At 41.0% G+C, this 20019-nt stretch overlaps 1 long non-coding RNA gene across 1 annotated transcript in view; it reads left to right on the top strand.

Moving 5' to 3' along the window:
- Positions 1–19404, top strand: part of LOC140732080 (uncharacterized) — a 49331-nt gene extending 29927 nt beyond the window's left edge. The window contains exon 3 of the long non-coding RNA XR_012099986.1: positions 19291–19404. This is a non-coding gene — a long non-coding RNA (uncharacterized lncRNA). The remainder of the gene's footprint in view (positions 1–19290) is intronic.
- Positions 19405–20019: the final 615 nt, after the last annotated feature.

Here is a 20019-nt window from a genome sequence, read left to right as displayed (position 1 = left end):
TTACAGAACAAATTAGAATACTATCAATGTTACCACGTGTAATGCCCTGGTTAAAAGTTTGGTTTATTATTGATGTATGTATCAAGACACTGTGAAAAGCTTGTTTTGCATATTGTTTATCCAGATCAAATCATTACACAGTGTATTGAGAAAGAATAATGTAAAACAATAACAATGCAGAATAAAGCTACTCAAAAGTGCAGTGCAGGTAAACAAGAAAGTGCAAGATCATAACAAGGTAGATTTGAGGCCCATTCAAGATTCTGGTAGAAGTGGGATAGAAGCCATCCTTGAGCTGACCTCATTTCTCCTGACCTCTGTAACATCCTCCAGCTCTGTAGCCTCTAATTCCTTTAATTTTGAGCTAAATATAAGGGACTATATTGTCCAACTTAGGAATGTTGTGTCAGCCAATCAGGATGGTGGAATTGGGAGAAGGTTTTAGATTTGCTGGGTGGAGAGGTTTCTGTGATGTACACTGGTGTGGGTCGAGGTCTTTTTGGCGAGAGCTGGGAGAAGACAGAAGGGAGGATGACTGAGGATGTCATCCCTGTTGCACAAGGTGCTTGGTGCAGATGAACGGCTTCTAGGAGGAAGGACCAATACTCCCATGGGGGAGCCCGTTTGTTTGAGATGGATTTTGAGCACAATTCGGAAGGTGGTGTGTGCTTTCACAAAGACCGTGGGCCAACAGCCAATTGCATGAGGGTGGTACTTACACAGGATTTGCATAGATTGGGGTTCTGGTGGTCGAGACTTCCCAATTTCCACATTTTGATGGGATCAAGTTACACCAACCCTGGATATGAGTAGTTTAAGAAAGTTGATTTTCTCACTCCTGAATGCAGCATCTGTAGGCAAGGAGCTAACAAGCCACATCTCTAGAGACACCCAGTAAAAAGGGGTTTTATACAGTGCTATTAGTTCCGAATCATTCTCAATGGAGGAAGACATCCAGTGTATGCTGCGTGTCCCTTTGACTGTGTGAGTGAACAAAATCAGCACAGACAACTTATGAACTATCTTCATAAAATGCTTTCAACAACTGTATTCTCCAAATTTTCATTTTCTTTGTAACATTCAAAATGGTTGTCAATACCATCAAATTCTCTATAGTTTCAAATTTGTTGAAATAATGAAATTGTTTCATTTTCATTCCTGATCATTTTACATTTCTGATACCTCCAAGCCCTGAGTGCTTGAAATTGCAGAGAGCAAATCAGTTGTGAGTTGTCTTACTGCTTATTTCTCACCAACTCTCAGTGACAGACATCACTGCTTCGGGAACACAAACACACACAACTGATGCCATTTACAAACTGTTCGCTCCAAGCATGGTGCAGTGTCTAGTGGTCAGACAACTGCACATGGCTGATGCTAGTTAGACTGTTCGTCAACAGTCTTCTATCACAATCAAGCAGTACAGTGTCTGAAGTAAAAGAAGGGAATCCCAGCAATTTTCTTAATTAGTTTTCGCTATTTAGGAGTTGCCCAAATAAACAACTGCCTCAATTAAGCAATGGCTTGATTAACCATATTGACATAGCCTGCAGAAGTCAAGACTAATATTTCACTCACAGCAGAGAATCATATCCCACTGCAACCAGCCTTCAAGTGTACAGTTGTGAACCAACAACCCAGAGAAAGCCATGCACACTCATTGGGATCTGTGGCTCTCCAGCCTACAAAGACTCTACTTCAATTATTGCTACTAGACTCTTCAACAAGTCGATGTCTGGTGCAGCTGTTGCAAGAACAGTTCATTAGTGTTAAGCCCACAAGTCCCAGATTCCTTTTTATTCAGAACTAAAAGTTGAAACCTCCATTATGCCTGGCTTTCACTCTTGGAACTGCATTCCACCACATTCTGCACTTCTTAACTACATTAACCCTGAACTGAAAAACGTTAAGTTATTTTTACTTTTTTTAAGGAATTCAACCACATCTAAGTGTTTGGACAGAAATGGAAGAATACCCCATTGTTATGGCTTAAGGGCAGCTTCTAAGACTATTAAATGGTTCCCTGGAACACTACAATGCTCCCTTAACTTCACAATATACCTCATTGTGAGCTTGCAACTCATTGTTTACTTGCACTGCAATTTATTTGTAGCTGTTACACTCTATTCTGCATCGATCACCTCAATGCACTGTGTAATGAATTGATCTGTAAATAAACTTCCCTACACCAACAAATTGAAGAGAATGAAGAACGTAAAGCATGGCCAATAAGCAAACAATCCTTCTGCAAGTACCAGTGACTGGACCAGGAGAGATCCACATTAAGTAAAACCCATAAGACCACAGGACACAGGAGCACAATTAGTCCATTCAGTCCATTGAGTCCCTCCACGATTCCATCATGGCTGATTTGTTATTTCTCTCAACCCCATTCTCCTGCCTTCTGCACAAAATCTTTGGCACCCTTACTAATCAGGAACCTATCACCCTCTGCTTTGAATAAGCCCTCAGCCACCTATGGCAATGAATTCCACAGATACACCACTCACTAGCTAAAGGTATTCCTCCTTGGCCTATGACCTCCTTTACTGCCATGATGGGGTCACTCTCAGGCTGGAGGAGTAACACTTTATATTCCATCTGGATAGCCTCCAACCTGATGGCATGAACATCAACTTCTCCAACTTCGGTAATAAGGACATAAGAAATAGGAGCAGGAGTCGGCCATCTGGTCCGTCGAGCCTGCTCCGCCATTCAATAAGATCATGGCTGATCTGGCCATGGACTCATCTCCACCTATTTGCCTTTTCTCCATGACCTTTAATATCCCAACTATGCAAAAATCTATCCCATCTTCTCTTAAATATATTTACTGAGGTAGTCTCCACTGCTTCTGTAAGCAGAGGATTCCACAGATTCATCACTCTCTGGGAAAAGCCATTCCTTCTTATCTCCATCCTAAATCTACTCCCCTGAACCTTGAGGTTATGTCCCCTAGTTCTAGTCTCAACGGTGGAAACAACTTTTCTGCCGCTCTCTAATCTATCCCTTTCATAACTTTATATGTTTCTATAAGATCTCCTCTCATTCTTCTGAATTCCAGCGAGTACAGTACCAGGCAACTCAATCTCTCCTCATAGTCTAAACATCTCATCTTTGGAATCAAGTTGGTGAACCTCCTCTGCACCACCTCCAAAGCCAGTATATCCCTCAAGTCTTCCTCAAGGTACGGCCTCACCAGTACCCTATACAGTTGCAGCATAACCTCCCTGCTCTTAAATTCAATCCCTCTAGCAATGAAGGCCAACATTCCATTTTCATTGATTCCCCCCCCCATTCCCTCTTCTTGAATTCCCCTCTCTGACCCCCCTCTTACCGCCTCTCTTCTCCTCACCTGCCTATCACCTTTCCCAGATGCCCCTCATTCTTCCTTCTCTCCAATGGTCCATTCTCCTTTCCTATCAGATTCCTTCTTCTCCAGCCCTTTACCTTTTCCACCTATCAAACAGTGTCTTACTTTGTTCCCCTTCCCCACACACCTGGCTTCACCTATTACCTTCCAGCTTGTACTCCTTCCCCTACCCCCATGTTTTTAGTCTGGCTTTTTCCCTCATCCTTTCCAATCCTACTGAAGAATTACAGCCTGAAATATCGACTATTAATTGACTTCCATAGATGCTGCCTGACTTGTGGAGTTTCTCCAGCGTTTGATGTGTGTTACTCAAGGTCAGCTTCCTTCCCACTGTTACTAGACTCTTCAAAGGACCATTCATATGCTAAAGATGAACTCTTGACCTAGTTCATCATGGCCTTTGCACATCATTTATTTACCTGTACTGCCCTTACTCCGTTGCTGCTGCTACATTACATCCTACATTCCAGTGTAGGGTAGACTAGAGCAAAGTAACATAGCCTTAAAACTCAGGGCAGTAGATTTGAGATGGAGATGAGGAGGAACTGCTTTACCCAGAGAGCCAATTATCTGTGGAATTCTCTGCTAAGCGAAGCAGTAGAGACTACCTCATTAAGTATATTTAAGACATAGTCAGATAGATTCTTGCACAGTAGTGGTATTAAGAGTTCTGGGGAAAAGGCAGGTAGTAGAACTGATTGCATGGCCAGCCATGATCTTATTGAATAGCAGAGCAGGCTCGATGGGCTGGATGGCCTACTCCTGCTCTTATTTCTTATTTTTGATCTGTTGCAAAAGCTTATGGACTATATTACCTCTAAGCTGTGCACAAAGGAAATTAATGTGTGCACAAAAGGTTAGTTACCTAAAATAATGTAGTATTAATAATTATACTTATTGAAAATAATCTTTTAGCTAAGTGCTTCTGTTAACTAGTTAGTCGGTTTTTCAAATACAGTACCACAATGCATGTCTCTAATTTATGTCACCTCACCTTTCCTGTTCCGGTTTGTACAGCTGCATCACGGCGGCAGCCATCTTTGGTGGACAGTGTTCATATTGTAAAGTGTAAAAAGTTCTGTTTCAAATCCTGTAGATAGCTTACTAAGTTTTTATTGAAAAAATATTGTGGTATGTCGAATACTGGGTGAACAAGCAGTCTTTCGAGTACTGCAAGTCTGTGTCTTTATTGATGCTTTGCTGCTTGTTTGAGTGCTCAGTGGAGGGCGCTGATGCTTTTTGCTGGTGGGGGGTTGTTGCCTTGCTGCTGCTTGTGCATGGGAGGGGGGAACTGGGGGGCTTTGGGGTTTAACTGCCATTCATTCTTTGGGGCACTCCTCTGTTTTCATGGATGCTTGTGAAGGAAAAGAATTTCAGGATGTATATTGTATACATTTCTCTGAGTGTAAATGTACCTATTGAAAGTATTGAACCTCTTGTGGACGGAGACAGTCCATCAGAGCTGTCAATGGGCCAAAGACAGAGAACAAGCCTGCCTGTTCTTCCTTCCCTTCTTCAACCTCACTTACTGGTCTTAGACAAACTGAGAAACTTTGAGACAACACAGCGTGAGAAAACGAAGAGCACATATGATCTCAGACACAGAACAAAATTGTTGTTGCTGCTCAGGAGTGGTGAATCTTTTTGAGCTTCACACCAATTCACCAAAGGAACAATCATCCAGCAGCATGCACCACAATCCTTTACAATCAGAGCATCACAAGAACAAGAACACAAGAACTGTTGGAGGAACTCAGCAGGCCAAGCAGCATCTATGGAAAAGCGTAAAGAGTCATCATTTCAGGTCCAATTCCAGCATCTTGTGTGTTGATCACAAGGTGAAATCAGGCAGTACAGATGTGCGCTCATTCGCCTTCAAAGTTCATGAAAAGTAGAGAAAGAAATAGAGTGTCCTGATCTTTATGATGAGGACCGCATATCCAAGATGGACACACTGGCTAAAGAATTTCCATCTGCTCCAACACTTCCAGGAACAAGAGGCATTTATCCGTCTCACCACAGAGATATACTCCATAGCCTCATAGCTTAGGGCAAGTGACTAAAGAGGCAGAATAATCCTCTCACTTTGCTGGAGTGTTCAGGTAGTCTACCCTGACCTCCATTAGAATTAGTGATTTTTAAATAGAGTTCTAATGTTGAAAACATTTCACAAAATGAGACTGTTTAAAAAAAATTGGTGAAAGAAAAGGTGAAAAACAAAAAGAGACAGACTGTTAAAAAAACAAAGAGAAAGACAGTTATAATGTTCGCAATGTTTTTTGATAAATACTTTACATGCTATGGGTAAAGTGAACTGTATTCCTCAATTTCAGTGACTATAATTTCAATGCAAGAAATACATACCTAATATTTATTTTTTTCCCCACGAAGCGGAGATGTAATGGTGTTGTCCCTATGCCACTCAATGAGCCACTCCCACATGGGAGGAGTTCACATACTCTACACACAGGGTTATCTGTAAAGTTCAGTTGAGTATCCTGTATGCTCTGCACTCTCCCTCAGTAACAAATACAACCCTTATCACATCACTTCCTGCAGACACTTGTTTTGTACATATTGTCTACTTCATTTAAGACCATAGGACCATGAGATATAGGAGCAGAATAAGGCCATTTGGCCCATCAAATCTGCTGTCATTTCCCTCTCAGCTCCAATCTCCTGCCTTCTCCCTGTAACCCCTCATGCTTCAATTAATCAAGAACCTATCAACCTCTGCTTTAAATATACCCAATGACTTACAGAAGTCTGTGGCACCAATTCCACAGATTCACCACTCTCTGGCTAAATTCCTCCTTATCTATGTTATAAATGCATGTCCCCCTATTCTGAGGCTATGCCCTCTAGTTCTGGACTGCCCCTCCATAGCAAACATCCTCTCCTCATCCCTCTGTTGAGGCCTTTCAACATTCAATAGGTTTCAATGAGATTCCCTCCCCACCCCCTAATTTGCCTGAATTCCAATGAGCCATCAATTGGTCCTCATATGATAACCCTTTCATTCCCAGAATCATTCTCATGAACCTACTTTGAACCCTCTTCAACGTCAGCACATCCTTTCTTAGATATGGGGCCCAAAACTGCTCACAATACTCCAACTGAGGCCTTAACAGTGCTTTATAAAGCCTTAATATTACATCATTGCTTTTATATTCTCGTCCTCTCGAAATGAATAACATTGCATTTGTCTTCCTCACCACCCACTCAACCTGCAAATTAACCCTTAGGAATCCTGCACGAGGACTCCTAAGTCCCTTTGCTCCTTGGATTTTTGAACTTTCCCCCCATTATAAATAGTCTATTCTTTTATTTCTTCTACCAAATTGCGTGACCATACACTTTCCAACACTTCTTTGCCCGTTCTCCTCATCTGTCTAAGTTCTTCAGCAGCCTCCCTGCTTCCTCAACACCACTTCCACCTGTCTTTGTATCGTCTGCAAACTTGGCCACAAAGCCATCAATTCCATCATCCAAATCATCGACATATAATGTTAAAACACAGACCCTTGTGGAACGCCACTGGCAGCCAACCAAAAAAGGTTCCCTTTATTCCCACTCATTGCCTCCTACCAATTAGCCAATGCTGTATCCATGCTAATATCTTTCCTGTAATACCATGGCCTATTAACTTGTTAAGCAGCCTCATGTGCGTCACCTTCTCTAAGGCTTTCTGAAAATCCATGTAAACAACATCCACCGATTCACCTTTGTCTATCCCGCTTGTCATTTCTTCGAAGAATTCCAACAGATATGCCAGGAAAGGTTTTCCCTTAATGAAACCATGGTGACTTAGGCCTATTTTATCATATGCCTCCAGGTGCCCCCAAACCTCATCCTTAACAATTGATTCCAACATCTTCCCAACAACTCAGGTTAGGCAAACTGGCCTATGCTTTCCTTTCTTTTACCTCTCTCCCTTATTGAAGAGCGAAGTGACTTCGGCAATTTTCCAGTCCTCCAACACAAGACAAGAGGGAGAAAACCTTGAGAAAATGCTTCACTGGTGGTAAAGAGCTTTGGAGTGTGCAACAGATGCTAAGGGAAGTAATTATTTATTTCAAAAATCTATAAAACTACAGATGCTGCAAATAATAGGTTAAAACATAAATTGCTGGAAACACTGAGCAGGTTGGTATGTATAGAAAATAACAGCAAGGGTATACTGCTGAGGTTTTATAATGCCTTGGTTAGACCACATTTGGAAAATTGTGACCAGTTTTAACCTCTGTATCAAAGGAAAGATGTACTAGTCCCAGAGAAGGTCAAGAGGAGGTTCTTAAGAATGACCTGGGAATTAATGTCTTAATGTATGAGAAGCGTTTGCTGTTGCTGAGCCTGTATTCGATGGAGTTCAGAAGGATGAATGGAAATCCTATTGAAAGTTACCAGATACTAAAGGCCTGGGTAACATGGCCATACAGAGGAAATCTCCACTAGTGGGAGAGTCTAGGATCCAAGGGCACAGCCTGAAAGTTAAAGGATATCCCTTTAATACTAGGATAAGGAAGTATCTCTTCAACCAGCAAGTCTCTGGGTATGTTTAAGGCAGGGACTGATATGTCCTGGTAAGGGAATTTAGGGAGAAAGTGCGAGAACAAGGCTGAAAAAAATCAGTCATGATTGAAAGGTGGAACAGACTTGATGAGCCAAATGTCCTGATTCTGCTCTTACATCTAATTGTCTTAAGGAAGGGGTAACAGCATTAGTGTTTCGGGTAATCAGCCATTCATCAAAAACCACGATGACTTATGATGAAGGGTCTTTGACCTGTTGTTTCTCTTTCCCACAAATGCTACCTGGCCTGCTGTGTTTTTCCAGAAATGTAATTTTATTAATTATTTACTTTACTTGATTTCAGAAATCACAAGAAAATCTTAAAATGCAGAATTAATAATGAATTATTTTCAAAGCATTTCAGCATGGTGGTCCGATTAATGGCAAGTTATCTTCATTTATTATCACATTGTGAAGGTGAATCCAACATTTAGGCTTAGTAGTACATTACTGCAGGGCAGTGACAAATAAAGAGTTCAGGAGCCATTACTCATCATTCACCATTGATAACTTTCAGCATTGTTTTTCTGTTCTGTATCAGATCATCTGCAACACATTTTGCATTTGAGGCAGTTATTTTCTTCCATTCCCTCTGTACATTCAGTCCTGGTACATTTTAAATTCCTGAGGAGACATGCTACTAAATTATTAATGGAAATGCAATTTAATAGGTCAATGGGACTTCCTGGAAACTAATGCAATGATGTTAATGTGATTTCTTGCCAAATATATTTCTATTTCCTTAATGATATTGATTGTGTTCAAGGTTTTGGAGGACGTATTAAACGATACTAAGTGCCAAAGAAAGCCCGAGTGGTTTTCAAGCTATAAGGCCAGACCAAAGTCACTGGATTGATTTCTCACATCACCATCATATCAGCCTAAATACTGTAAAACATGAGATGTTAGTGCATCATGTCTGGTATCCTTGCCAGTTGAAAGAAGGAAGCATGTGAATTTTATTACAGTCTCTCACTTCTTTGCTGCTGTTTCATCCACACGCACAATTATTTTGTCACTTTCTGCTATTCCTTAAAAGTACTAAATTACATACTTAGGTCTGTCAGTAGACCATTACAAAGCAGATATATTTCAGAATTATGAAACTATTTTCAGTAACAAAACCTATCAGAAGGTCACTCTAAGCCATCATTGACTTAAATCATTCTGGGAGTCACTGGACGGGCTCAGGCTAATTCAATTCCACTTTTCAAATTTATTATCAAAGTACATAGATATCACCAGGCACAACTCTGAGATTCATTTTCTTGCGGGCATTCAAAGCAAATACAAGAAAGTCAATAGAATCAATGCAAGACCATTTGTGCAAAATGTGAAAAGGACAAAAAAGCTGTGCAAATACAAAAAAAAATAATAATAAGTAAATCAGCAATAAATATTGAGAACATCAGATGAAGAGTCCTCGAAAGTGAGTCAATAGGTTGCGGTAATAGATCAGTGATGGGGTAAGTGAAGTTGAGTGAAGTTATCGCCTCTGGTTCAAGAGCCTGTTGGTTGAAGGGTAGTAACTGTCCCTAAATCTGGTGGTGTCGAACCTGAAGCTCTTGCACCTTCTTCCTGATTGCATAGCTAGACTAGAGCAGGCCAGGTGGTGTCGGCCCTTGATGATGGATGCTGTTCTCCTGTAACACTGCTCCATGTAGACGTGCTCAGTGACAGCGAGGACTGGGAAATATCCATCACATATTGTAGGCTTTTCTATTCAAGGGCATTGGTCATGATGCAACCAGTCAATATACTCTCCACCACACATCTACAGATATTCGTTAAAAGTTTTAGGTGTCATGCTGAATCTTTACAAACTTCTACAAAAGTAGAGTCACTGCTGTGCTTTCTTCATGATTGTACTTAATGCTGGACCCAGGACAAAACCTCTTAAATTATAACACCAAGGAATTTTTAAGTTGCTGATCCTCTCCATCTCTGATTCCCCCGATGCAGACTGACTCATGGACCTCTGGTTTCTTCCTCCTGAAGCCAATAATCAGCTCCTTGGTCTTGCTGACATTGAATGAGAGGTTGTTCTTGTGGCACCACTCAGCCAGATTTTCAGTCTCCCTCCTATATGCTGATTCTTCACCACCAGTGTTCCAGTGACCGTGATGTTGTCAGCAAATGTAAATATGGCATTGGAGTTGTGCTAAGCCACACAGTCATAAGAATAAAGTAATTAGAACAGGGGGCTAAGCACACAGCCTTGTGGGGCACCAATGCTAATAGAGGTTGTGGGTGAAATTTTGTTGCCAATTCAAACTGATTGGGTAAGCCAAGAGAAAGAATCAACAGTCTTGACAGTAATTCCAATGTGTTCCTGTATCTCTGTTACCTGAATAAATAAAAGTACCAACTCCCTGGTCTGATCATATGGACTCTTGACCTCACAATCTACCTTGTTGTGGCCTTGCATCTCATTGTCTGCTTACACTGCACTTTCGCTGTATCTGGAGCATTTTATTCTGGACTCAGTTATTGATTTCCCTTGTACTACCTCAATGCACTAATCTGATGAAATGATCTGTAGGGAAGGCATCCAAAACAAAGCTTTTCACAGTATCTCTGTACATGAAGTAATAATAATGATAAAAATGCAATGAATGGAAAGAACCTAAGGGGTACTGAGAGCAGAGGCATCTTGATGTCCACGTCCACTGACCCCTAAATGTGACATCACAGATATATAAGATGTTTAAGAAGGCAACTAGTGCCAAAGTGTAGTTCTGGTCACCAAACTATATGGAGGATGTAACTGCATTGAAGAGACTGCAGAGGAGACTCTCAAGGTTATGGAGAGTGAATAGTTAGGCTGGGTTTTTGCAAAGAAAGCTTAGCTGGCATCTGATTGAATTATTCAATATTCTTCAGGATATAAAAAGGCAGTTATAGGGATATCTAAAATTAGAGGGCATAGGTTGGAGGTATCAGCTCCAGAGAGAATGTAAGGAAGAATATTTTATCCAGAAGAGAGTTGAAATCAAGAATGTACTATCCAAGGGGGTGATGTGGGAGAGACTCTCACTATACTTAAGAAGTTTCTAGAGGAGCATCTGAATGCCAAGGCATAGAAAGCTCAGAACAAAATGTTGGGACATGAGAGTAGTTTAAATGGCTGGCATGGACTGCTGAATTGGGGGTCCAGTTTTGGTGTTCAATGACTCTGTGACTCTTGACAACATTGTTCTTTCCAGATTCCCATGGGATGGAAGGGATGACAAGTTGATGGAAAACTTGGTGGGAGAGTCTCCAAAGAATCTTTACTCAACAGTGAAAAGCAATGGAGGTCTCCATGGAATAACAATGTTGCAAACAAAAACATCATAATTGATTTGATGGTGCCAGAACCTGGACTGGACCTTCTCTGTAACAAATTAACCAGAAGTGAACTAAAAATGGAAAATGTTGCCATGGTCTACTCCAAAAGAAATACAAATTAAGCACACATAGTGAATTCTCTGCTCTAGCTCAGGGCACATTTAATGTTCTTACAGACACACCACATTAATAAACTGGCTTCAAAACTTGGGTATAACAGAGGAAGCACCTTAAGATAAGAGATCATGTGTGTTGGTTTGGTTCCATAACCTTTACTCCAAAAACATGATAAACTAAAGTTTTTGCTTACTGTGGTGCAGCTACATTTAAAGCATTTTATCAGATGTTGACAGAAAACAGATCTCCAGTGGCATTTGGGAGAACCTTTGAGCTCATAGGCTGTTGCTGAAAGACCATGGAGCTTTTCCTGTATTGACTTGACAACAGCCACAAATATCTACTGCCAGAATGAAGCATTCACCGTGCCTGTGCCTTCTACCAATAACAATGGACCCTGGAGAGCACAGTGACTATCACGATTCAATTCTGAAGCCAGACATGTACTTTTGTAAGTCAATAGAAAGGAACTAGCAGCAGTACTGAGACTCCTCACAAATTACCAGCTCCATCTTATTATTAGAGCAACCCTGCCAGAGGAAAGGGCTATTGACTGCTGTTCCATATAGTTTACGAATTAATTGTAGAAAGAAACATATTTGGTTCAGCTGGTTGTACACCTTGAGATATAACATTTATGGCAAACAAAGGTATTAGCACCATTTTGAATACATTTTGTATGGTTGGGACTGGAAGCTTGTTCCATTTTACTATGTGGCTCTCTTTGCAGAGAAATAGTTTTGTATCAATTCCAAACAGGCCAGAATTTTACAAAGGCCTTACTAGGTATAATCATCCCTCCAGAGACTAAGTTTGTATATAGAAAAAGATGAAAGAAATGCAAAATAACTAAAATGATCAGGGACTTTTTCAGATTCTGAAAGACAAATTGATGTTCATGATAAGATGATTCAGAGAATCAGGCTGTTGGGCTTGCTTAGTTTCATGGTAAATAAGAAAACAATAAATTAGTATGATTTGCCGTAGCATTGACTATAGCTAGGGAAAGGCCACACATTATCTCTCAACCCCACCAGGGCTCACCTGCGAATAAGTTTTGTTCATCATGTGTCATTCCAAAGAAACTTCACCCTCCACCTATACTTCTCAGAAAGAATGGATCAAGTCAGGCCAGATGTCTGCAATTACAAAACTACCACTAGCCAATCTTTCTAAATTTTCCAGCCATTGCTGTCCTTGCATTTGATGGCTCATGGGGGCGGGGGGGGGGGGGGTGTGGATTTCAAGCAATAACACTGGACAACAAAAATTTTGCTTCCTGAATACTTTCAGGTATATCTTACAGACTTTGGGCTGCTGATCAAGAAAATCATAAAATTTCCCTACCAAGCACCATTTTTTTGAAATTGCCTATACTTGTTACTTCAGTTCATAATTCAAGTCAGAATAGTTGATGCCAAGATTAAGGAAGGCATTTTTGGTCTACAAATCGAACAATTCATTATGACAGGCAATTCAACAACTTCTAGTGGGACTGGAGAAAATCTCATGGAAGACATTCAAAGATGTTGTTGAAAATTTTATTGACAGCTGCAGAGCACCAAGCTACTTGCAACTGGTTGGCAACATGTTTCAACCATCCAAAACCATGAAGTACAAAATGTCACTAAAAATTCTTTTTCTACACTCCCGTTTAGACTTCTTCCCTGCAGATCTTGGTGCTGTCAGTGATGTTTCACCAGGACATTGTGATCATGGAGAAATGGTACAGGGCAACTGGAATCCATCAATGCTGGCTGATTATGGATGGACACTTAAAGGAAACCTCAGACGCTGAGTACAAATGAAAATCATCAACAAAACATTTTTAGCTTAGTTGAACTATTGCAAGACATCAGCACTGTTATGCAATTAAATGCACTATATTCAATAAAAACTAATTTCTTATTTCTCTGAATTCCTATGTGATACAAATAGTCTGAAATGATATTTGTGTTCAGCTTCAGATAGCCTATCCTAAATAAAGAAATAATTTTGAGGAAGCAACATTTGGAAAAAAAAATTGTCTCCAGTGTAATCAGATCCTGTTCCCAGTGAACTGGTGAGGTTCCAATTCTCAGCTTAATGTCAGCCAACACCATTTCTCTTTGCATCTATACCATGTTTTAATTTAAAGTTCCTCCCATGGGACTTACACCCACGATACTATTAGTATGCAATTTTAATTCTGTTTGTTTTCCATCTGTGTACATTTGCAACTATCTGTCTCTCCTTTCCCTCATGTCCATTCATAAAGGCTGACAATTTCTGTTGCAGAGCCATTTTGCAGTGAAGTCATTTCAGTGCCACTGAACAGAGGGTCAAGTTCTTAAAGGAGCAAATGAAAGAATCTATTCCCTGCTGAGAGTAAATATTTGCTCCCACAAAGTGCAAATTTGTTCACTGCTTTAAAATTAAAAACAGATGGATCTAAATCATGTTTGTAGGGCAGAAAGAGTACTCTGGAACAAGGTTCAAAATTTCAAGTCCCAGAAGGGTTTGTTCCTATCAATCATTACTTCATTTAAAAAATGGAGCAAATGAAGAAAATAAACAGTTAGAAACTGGTTAGGAAAAGGTTAGTACATATATCCCCGCAGTGTTTACAGGAATTTTAATTTGTTGGGTTTTGCAGAGACATATTAAACATGTGCACATGTGCCACAAAACAACTTTGTACAGATTTTTGGCTGACTAGGTGGGATAATCCCTTTCTAACACTCCTTTCTTCACACTCTTGGGGGTATCCCAAGTATTCCATTGTATACATTCCCTGTGCCCCAGTCACTCAGAATAAAGGTTCTTGGAACATGTTACATATGATTGATCAGTGGGCACACAAGCTTGAATTTTCTTTGGACTCAGCAAATTTCACAGGAAGAATAGCCTTGTTATTTTTTAAAACAAATCTTGCAGCAGTGTAGGCTATTGTGGAATATAACCATAACACCTTATACATTTCAGTAAATCAGCATTGCTTGAAGTGGGTCTCAGATTACCCTCTGCAAAGTCAGTGTAAAGTGGGGAGCTTACATTCCAGCATACAGTAAAAACAATAAAATTGCACAAATCGTCTTCAGAACAGAAGCCACAACTAACAGCAAGCTGTACATTCATTCACCATTTGGAGAGATTTGAGCTGAATCATTCTGTTTTCCGATACGCCAACTTACTCTACCTGTTTAACCCACACATACAAATCAGGTGTTGTACTAAATTTACGCAGCTTTCTGCTCACTATGCACGAAGCATGGTCAGAGTAGGAGCACACAGGCACCAGGCACACAAAGACAACCTGCACCTTTACAAGGAGGTTGGCATTGGGTCCACAATAGCTGTGAATATTTTCTCTAGAATTCAGTACGTAATATGGCACCAATCTGATAAAGACTTTGCATAGAATTTTGCAATCCTTTCACTCCAACATGGTGCAGTCACTTCTAGCAGTGACACAGCATGTGATAACCAATGCTTCAGCTTCCATTTCCTTGTGGACAGCTTCCACCAACAGGCTGAGTACTGAGGTCAAACTCCTGACTTCTGATACACTGCTGTCATCATGGATGCTCGTCGTTGAAAGAGTTCCCAGGACATTCCAGCTCTCCAGCAGTCTTTTCTCTGACAGATTGCTCGGGTTGCTGTGTGATACCATGTCTGGAGTACAGCCATTGCTCTGCAAATGCACTGAAGTAGATACAGTACTCTGAATACTGCCAGTTCACTATTGCCCACATTGTCAGTCCTCCAGTCCAAACCATGACCATTCCCTCAGAAAAATGCAGTCAGAAGTGGTCTCCAGTCAAGGGACACACGAGACTGCACTTTCTACAGGACTTGTAAAATTGAATTTAGTAGCTTTAACCCAGCTGCAATTTCATAATCGTTCTTCCTGCTTGTATCTAACAAAAGAAAATGCCTGATCCTTCACTGTACTAAGCTCTATGCCCCATGCATTAACGTACAGAGACACAATCTCTTTCACAGTCCTTGCCATGTCTTTCTAACTTGGCCTTGATGTTGGAGCTGGCACATTTTACTCACAATTTCATGAGCAAAACACAAGGTTCATGTTGAATTTCTGGAAGGAATGTAATTGAAAATATCAATATGGCCCCCTTTTCACTTTAAATGCACAATCATGTTCAACTGCACACGGACATCTGACAGGTCATGTAGGAGGTACAAGCGAGGGCGGATGCCGGAATCTGGAGCCAGAGACATCTGTTGCAACTCAGCAGGTCAAGCTGCATCCGTAGGAGGAATGATATTTTCCATACATTCCTGATACAGGTTTTCAACCTGAAATATTGGCATACAAAAAAGCTGGATGAACTCAGCAGGTCGGGCAGCATCCATTGAAAGAAGCTTCTTTCAACGGATGCTGCCCGACCTGCTGAGTTCATCCAGCTTTTTTGGACATCTTGATTTGACCACAGCATCTGCAGTGTACTTTGTGAAATATTGACAATTCCCTTCCTCACACAGATGCTGTCCACCACACTGATTTCCTCCAGCGCACTGTTTGTTTCTCTGATAGGTCACTATTTATCAGAGGCTGTGCTGGAGCTTTTGGAAAGCATCAAGTTGGATAAGTCTCTGGGATCAGATGAGATGTACCCCAGGCTATAGTGGGACACGAGGGAAAAGATTGCTGAACTTCTGGCAATGATCTTTGCATCATCAATGGGGATGGGAGAGGTTCCGAAGCATTGGAGAGTTGCAGTTGTTGCTCCCTTATTCAAGAAAGGGAGTAGAGATAACCCAGGAAATTATAGACCAGTGAGTCTTACTTCAGTGGTTGGTAAGTTGATGGAAAAGATCCTGAGAGGCAGGATTTATGAACATTTGGAGAGGCATAATATGATTAGGAATAGTCAGCTTGGCTTTGTCAAAGACAGGTCGTGCCTTACGAGCCTAATTGAATTTTTTGAGGATGTGACTAAACACGTTGATGATGGTAGAGCAATAGATGTCGTGTATATGGACTTCAGCAAGGCATTTGATAAGGTACCCCATGCAAGGCTTATTGAAAAAGTAAGGAGACATAGGATCCAAGGGGACATTGCTTTGCAGATCCAAAAATGGCTTGCCCGCAGAAGGCAAAGAGTGGTTGTAGACGGGTCATATTCTGCATGGAGGTCGGTGACCAGTGGGGTGCCTCTGGGATTTGTTCTGCAGCCCTTTCTCTTCCGTGATTTTTAAAAATGATCTGGATGAGGAAGTGGAGGGATGGGTTAGTAAATTTGCTGATGACATAAGTTTGGGGGGTGTTGTGGATAGTGTGGAGGGCTGTCAGAGGTTACAGCCGAACATTGATAGGATGCAAAACTGGGCTGAGAAGTGGCAGATGGAATTCAACCCAGATAAGTGTGAGGTGGTTCATTTTGGTAAGTTAAATATAATGGCAGAATATACCGTAGATTTCGCACTACAGAGCGCATCTGATTAAAAGCCGCTGGCTCTAATTTTAGAAAGAAAATCAATTTTGTACTTGTACAAGCCGCACCAGATTTTAGGCCGCAGGTGTCCCACGTTGTAATATGAGATATTTACACAGAAAGATATTACACGTGAGGATTTTTTAACTTTTAATTAAATCCATATGGTAACATAAACAAATACATATTGCAAATGCTTTTTTTCGAACCGTGCCTGTAACGCAGCTACTTTTAAATATACGTTGCGTATACTTTTTTACTGAACAACATTCCAATATCTCCTAACGACTGGTAAAAAAAATATATACTGCAGCCTACCAGGAAAAGTTATTGATCGCCTTTAACTTAAAAGCAGCGTTCGCTCAGATCTAATGCCGCTCGCCCCCCACCTTCCCGTTTATCGCAAACCGGTATTTCCCACAAGACGCGGCGAAACTGGGTGTGACGTCATAGCATCCCGCGATGTAGTACAGAAAACAAATATAGTTAAAACACTTCTAACTTTAACTAGAAATTACTAACAAATGAATTACTAAGCGAAAATATTATAAACTAAATAACTGCCATAAAGGCAGCACAATGCTTTTCTTCAAGTGTTTTCCATGTTGATGAGGGTGAGTACAAATGACTGATTTACAATAATTTAATTGTGAAAGTGTGCTTGATTTATCGTACAATTTCATTGGACCTCTGTGAACTACTCATCAATTTTATTGGTCTACTGTAAGGAGGCAAAATGTTTTTGGCGGCATGAAAAAAAATCATGCATTAGCCGCACCGTAGTAAAGGCCGCAGTGTTCAAAGCTGTTCAAAATGTGGGAAAAAAGTAGCGGCTTATAATCCGACATCTACGGTAGTATTAATGGTAAGACTCTTGGCAGTGTGGAGGATCAGAGGGATCCTGAAGTCGGAATCCATAGGACACTCAAAGCTGATGCGCAGGTTGACTCTGCGGTTAAGAAGGCATACGGTGCATTGGCCTTCATCAATCATGGGACTGAGTTTAAGAGCAAAGAGGTAATGTTACAGCTATATAGGAACCTGGTCAGACCCCACTTGAAGTACTGTGCTTAGTTCTATTTGCCTCACTACAGGAAGGACGTGGAAACCATAGAAAGGGTGCAGAGGAGATTTACAAGGGTGTTGCCTGGATTAGGGAGCATGCCTTATGAGAATAGGTTGAGTGAACGCGGCCTTTTTTCCTTGGAGCATTGGAGGATGAGAGGTGACCTGATAGAGGTGTATAAGATGATGAGAGGCATTGATCATGTGGATAGTCAGAGGCTTTTGCCCAGGGCTGAAATGACTAACACAAGAGGGCACAGTTTTAAGGTGCTTGGAAGTAGGTCAGAAGGAGATGTCATGGGTAAATTTTTTACGCAGAGAGTGGTGAGTGCGTGGAATAGGCTGCCAGCGACGGTGGTGGAGGTTGATACGATAGGGTCTTTTAAGAGACTCCTGGATAGGTACGTGGAGCTTAGTAAAATAGAGGGCTAGGGGTAACCCTAGGTAATTTCTAAGTAAGTACATGTTTAGCAGAGCAATGTATTGTGCTGTAGGTTTTCTATGTTTCTATTAGGATTTAAATCTTTAGACATCTAAAGATTACTTGAACAGCAAATCAAAGGCTTTCCTGTAGATTACTGAAATATAGAAATACTTCAAAAACTGGATCAACACCCAGAAGAAGTGATCCAGTAATTACCAGCAAGTTTTAAAAAAAAGGATCTAGCAAGTAGTTCAAGGTCCCTTTAATAGCACTGACAGGTACCTGTTCACACCCTTTATTGCTGTGCTTTGATGTGAAATATTAAGAAGGAACGTAGGCTGGAGCTCAGATGTACACACTGGAATCAAACAACCATTGCACACAGAATCATGTTGTTCTCTGGTGCTTCCAATCGTTGGGAGGTGGACATAGATAAACTCTTTACTAACACTGTACACCACATCATGTGTCTGGTGGTCTACAGGGGGCGCCTTTTATTAACACAAACTGACCTCATTTTGTCTAAAAGAAGAATATATCACAGCGCTGAATTTCTCTCCTATTGTCTTGCAAAAAATTACAGGCTGTGTTGATGTCATGGGCTGCATACAGTATTGGCCATTCAATTCTCAGCCATTTCCTTACCATATGAATTGCTTAAATCCTTTGGAATAACTGCAGAAATCAGGGGTTTGAAATGAAAATATTTTGCCACAAGGGAATTTTCATCCTGGTATGGGGTAAAATGTTAAGCCGCAGCAGAGGAAAGTTCAGCTTCAAAAGGACTCCACCTACTGCAGAGTGGCTAGTGCTGACACAGACCCTGAATTGTATAAAAATAATTCCCCAGGGCTGACATCCTTTCATCTGGAGGCCACTCATAAAATCAGAGGTCATACAAACAATTATTAGTACAAAATATAAAAACAGTGACAACTTTGAGTGAAGGAATAATTGTTTCTTTTTTTTAGAGTAACACACAAAATGTTGGAGGAACTCACTCAATACAAGGAAGACCAAGGAACTGATTACTGACTACAGAAGAAGGAAACTGGAGTCCACATCATTGGATCAGAAGTGGAGAGGGTCAGCAACTTTAAATTCAGTATTATAATTTCATCAGATCTGTCCTGAGTCCAGCAGGTAAGTGCCATTACAAAGAAAGCATGGCAGCACCCCTACTTTCTTCGAAGTTTGCAAAGATTCAGCACGTCATCTTCTACAGATGTGCGATGGAGAGTATATTGACTGGTTGCATCATGGCACACTATCGAAACACCAATGCCCTTGAACTGAAAAATCTATACAAAGTAATGGATATAGCCCGGCCCATCACGGGTAAAGCCCTTCCTCCCACAGAATACATCTAAAAGATACAGTGTCACAGGAAAGCAGCATCCACCATCCAGGCCATGCTCTCGTCTTGCTGCTGCCATCAGGAAGGAGGTACAGGAGCATCAGGACCCACACCACCAGGTTCAGGAACAGTTATTACCCCTCAACCATCAGGCTGTTGAACCAGAGGGGATAACTTCTCTCACTTCACTCACCCCAACACTAAACTGTTCCCACAACCTATGGACTAACTGTCTAGGACTCTTCATCTCATGTTCTCGATGTTTATTGGTTATTTACTTATTTTTTAATGGCACTGTTTGTTGTCTTTTGCACCGGGGTAGTTTGCCTGTCGTGTTGTGTGC

The sequence above is a fragment of the Hemitrygon akajei genome, chromosome 1 (genome assembly GCF_048418815.1).
Source record: "Hemitrygon akajei chromosome 1, sHemAka1.3, whole genome shotgun sequence".
In the NCBI taxonomy this organism is placed as follows: Eukaryota; Metazoa; Chordata; class Chondrichthyes; order Myliobatiformes; family Dasyatidae; genus Hemitrygon; species Hemitrygon akajei.
This window is presented reverse-complemented; position numbering and strand designations above follow the sequence as displayed.